General features: G+C 35.9%; 1 pseudogene; it reads left to right on the top strand.

The window, feature by feature from the left end:
• Positions 1-1,905: 1,905 nt before the first annotated feature.
• Positions 1,906-3,834, top strand: LOC114263109 (putative UPF0481 protein At3g02645 pseudogene; annotated as a pseudogene).
• Positions 3,835-4,809: the final 975 nt, after the last annotated feature.

Here is a 4,809-nt window from a genome sequence, read left to right as displayed (position 1 = left end):
AACGCAACAAACTGCGTCAAAATTGGAACTTAAACGCAGCCGTACAAGCCGGTCAAAGTTGGCTCAGAAATTCATCCATTTTTGCCGAAGAAGATGACCAGAGTTGGCAATGACAAACATAAGAAATTATCACGTGCTTCGCGGTTGAATTATAACCTGTTGATTTGAGCCCTCCAATCCATTTTGGCTACAATGATGCCATCATGCATCCGATTACAACTAGCAAATAGTCATTTCCAACCATTACACATCTGTACAGTCTGATTTTGCCAATTCCATATCCAAAATTTGTCAATTCTTTGCCTCATCTCTGTCACAGCTCAAACAATCGTTTTGCCGCCTAACCTGGAGTTTGATCAATGCCGACTTCAACAATTTTGGCGTCTTCCCGCCTATATAACAACCTGCATCATTCGGAAATTTTATTCCGAATTCCTTATGAATAACAACTTTCATTCACAAGCAATGGGGCATAGAATCTGCGTTAACCATTTGACCTCGGCTTACTCCTCGGCAATGTTGGCCTAAAATCTACTCGAGAATTCCTTACAAACCGAGCAATGGCAATTGGCCCAAAATCTACTCGGCAATTAAATAATTGGCCCAAAATCTACTTGGCAATTCCTTACAAGCAGAGCAATGCTACTTTTTAATGTTCTTCCATCTTATCATCTTTTTCCAATTTCCAGTTATTTGTGATTAACAAGTTTACCTCATTCGGTACAGGCTATCACTGACATGGGATGAATTATTCAAAATCCTTGCAATATTGGCACTCGATCGCCACTTAAAATCAACAAAAGTCTCCAAATACAGCGTAATCTTCGCACTCGGCGTGGAGTGCCATCAGCAAAGGCTTACACCTATGCCTGGGGGTTAGAATACCGCGGCCTACACCCGCATCCGGGGGTTAGAATACCGCAGCCTACACCCACGCCCGGGGGTTATAATACCGCGACCTACACCCTCGCCTTTTTATACGTATAGTTGTACATATATTTGCACATATATTCAAGCACACATGCATTCATATAGTCAGTCATTCATTCATTTATTTTTATTCATTTATTGAAAGTGTTCTTTATCAAGAAACTTAACATTTATTTGAACAGCGTAACTCGACAATTAAAAAAAAAAAATCTCATTCCTTCTACTGCAGACAATGAAAGTTTTGGGGCAATTGTGGGAGCTAAAAAAAAAAATATATCAACTTGTTAGGGTTAACCCAAACAGGGCCTACAATGGGTCCAGCCCAAACAAATATTACACCCCCCATCTATATAAAGGGGGGCATCCCAGAAGGGGAGGTATGTCATCTTTTTCAGAAAAAAATATATTTTGATACAAGTAGAATTCATTATTTTTAATAAATTTGATTAACATAAATGAAGATTTTGATTTCGGCTTGAGAATACATTTTTTTTTTAAAATTTTTGAAAGAAATTATTTTTATGAGCCTTTTACATACAATCACAAACACAGTGACAATTTTTTATCAATTATTAACAAATCTATTTGTATTTAACTTTCAATTGTTAAAATTTCCTACACAAAGTATTAATATTCAAAATGATTTTTTTCTTTTAAAAATAAATTCTTGTATATCACACGGGTCACCTACTAGTGAATATGACATACCGCGTGTTGTGCCTCCGAAGAGAAGTGATTATGAAGGGAGACGTACACTTTTGAATGTATATAACATGTTCAAACCTAAATTTCTTTACCTGAGAAATGCATTTCTAATTAATTACGTAGATACCGTGTAGACCACTTTAGGATCTACGAAAGTTCGTCATTTTACTGTTATATATAAAAGACTCACTACCTCACCTCCTCATCCTCAATTAAATTTCTTTAAAGTTTTCATTAACTTCCCTTTTATAGAAACATACAATTGTACACATCTTATTCTTTTCAAACTCTGCAGTAGCAAACATTTCATCTTTTAAAAAATTTATTCTCAACTCCCTTGTCGTCCCTCCAACAAACCAAAGAACTACCACATATGATACATAAAATTGCATATATCTGTTTTTTCTCAGACTGCAATAGTGAGAGCCTCGCATTTTAGAATGTTTCACTCTCAACTGCCTTGTCCTACCTTTTACAAACCAAAAGAACAGCCACCCAAAGAAGCATACATGTCTTATGTTCAACCCAACATGGTCTCAAACTCGAACTTTGACGAGGATCAATGGGTTATTCAAATTCGTCGAACCCTGGACGACGAGATCGAAGATGGCACTGAAATCCCTGTCAGCATCTTCAATGTCCCCAAAACCCTAATGGTTTGTGATCGGGATTGTTACATACCACAAGAAGTAGCATTAGGCCCTTACCATTACTGGCGTCCTGAGTTGTATGAGATGCAAAGATACAAGCTTGTTGCAGCTAAAACAACACAAAAGCAGCTTCAAAACATCAAGTTTCACCACCTAGTCGACCAAACTAATGAAGTCCGAGGCGATGATTCGAGCTTCATACCATAAGTACCTGGATATCAATGGTGAAACCTTGGCTTGGATGATGGCCGTTGATGCATCATTCTTGCTTGAGTTCCTTCAAATCTATACTATCAAGGAAGGTAAAGCGTGCATGCTAACAAGAGTTTCATCGAGTATGTCACATTTGCTTGATATTGAAAGGAGGAAATCAGCACTTAATGCCATTCTTAGAGATATGGTGATGCTTGAGAATCAAATCCCACTATTTCTGCTAAGGAAGATGTTGGAATTTCGATGTTCGTCATTGGACTTGGCTGATCAAATGTTGCTCTCCATGTTAATGGGGTTCTGTAAAGAGCTTTCTCCCTTTAAGATGATCAAACAATTGCCTAATTTTGATCAAGTTACGAATTGTGCACACTTGCTAGACCTTCTATACCGTGTGATCGTGCCAAAATGGGAACAACAAGTCGATGTTAACACTGTTGAAGTTGATGATCAAACTGAAGTTAAAGACAGCAACGAAAGATCCTTTGGGAAGTCAGTTAATGTCAGACAATTTCTCGATGAGGTTTGGAAGCTCCTTTCGAATCTAAACACTGGGCCGATACCTTTTCTCAAAAGGGTATTATTTTCAAAACCTGCAGAAGTCATATCGAAGTTGCCCTTGAATATCATCTCTGAGCTTCCTGGATTTAAACTTTTGAAAAAACCCATTGGATTCTTATTCTCCCCCAAGGACCAAGAAGAAGACAACCCCGAAGATCAAAATTCTTTGAACAACACCATTAACAAACCTCCACTAGTGGAGGAAATCTCAATCCCTTCTGTTACTGAACTCTTGAAAGCCGGTGTATCTTTCATACCCAGTAGTAATGACAACATCTGCTCCATTAGTTTCGATGTTAAAACAGCTACATTGTATCTCCCTACTGTTAGTCTAGAGCTAAATACAGAAGTGGTCTTGAGAAACCTAGTAGCATATGAGGCATGCAATGCATTAGGGCCATTGGTTTTTGCTCGTTACACTGAATTGATGAATGGGATTATCGATACCGAAGGGGATGTGAGATTACTTAGAGAAAAAGGGATTATTTTGAACCGTTTGAAGAGTGATAAAGAGGTGGCCAACCTATGGAATGGGATGAACAAGTCTGTTAGGTTGACTAAAGTGCCCTTCTTAGACAAAGTGATTGAAGACACCAACAAGTATTACAACGGGAAGTGGAAGGTCAAGGCGGGAAAGTTCATGAAGCTTTACGTGTTTGGCTCATGGCAGTGTCTTACATTTTTGGCATCTATTTTGCTCTTGTTGTTGACCACTTTCCAAGCCTTTTGCTCAGTGTACAACTGTTCTCGTTTATTTCATGTCAAGAGCATTTTGTGATTCAATGAGAGTCTATCTCTATCATAGGCGATGGAGGTTTTGATTGGTCCATAGTTTAGGTATATATGCTTGCAATTAATTTGAATATCTTTTATAAATTAATTTTTGTATAAGATTTTCAATGTAACAATTGAATCAGTTGTATTTCTTTTATACAAATGAAAAGCTATGGACACTGAAAAATATATTAAAAAAATCAAATGGATGACATATAAATTTCCCATAATGAGTCACATTCAGCATAAAATGAGTTTTCGGCGCCACGATCCTCCCAAGCTAACCCTTTGGCGGAGGTATCATCAGTATCTAAAAGTTGGTTTTCACTTAGGATGAGATAAAACCCAATAGAGATAAATTTAATAATCTGTACGATACTTAACAAAGTCATATGATGAATGCATATGAATGTCATTATCAAAACATGCATTTTTTCTTTTAAACAATGCAATGCAATGCTATGTTTATATCCCAATTAATAAACCATTCTTTCCAAAATAGAAAATAGGGCAGTAACACACTGAGAATCTCTAGGTACGTGTTTGCAAGTAGGCTATATGTTAATCATGTGGTTTAATTTTGATGATGTCTAAAATATGATGGGATAATTTGTGATTTTTAAATATACATATTTTATATTCTTTGACACAAAATATTTTCTGTTTATAATATATGTTGTATGATATATTCGTTATAAATATTTTTAAAATAGAAGTTACTATGGTACATCTGATTTTACAAAAAATATTTTAGAAAACTTACTATTCACGTGTTGAAAAATCCGATTGTCCATTATTCATTTTTTAACAAATTTGATATTGATTGGTTATCTTCTTTTGATAAAATTAATGTATCCACATGGGTGGTGGGCCATTTTTTACTAAAGTGTATTTAAAATCTCTACAAAAATTGTAAAAGGAGTATATATTTTCAGATATGATATAAATATTATTTAAAGAGATTTTACTATACATAATT

Source organism: Camellia sinensis, chromosome 4 (genome assembly GCF_055761805.1).
Source record: "Camellia sinensis isolate YWXY chromosome 4, ASM5576180v1, whole genome shotgun sequence".
In the NCBI taxonomy this organism is placed as follows: Eukaryota; Viridiplantae; Streptophyta; class Magnoliopsida; order Ericales; family Theaceae; genus Camellia; species Camellia sinensis.
The sequence above is the reverse complement of the archived record's forward strand: the minus strand, read 5'-3'. Positions and strand labels throughout refer to the sequence as shown.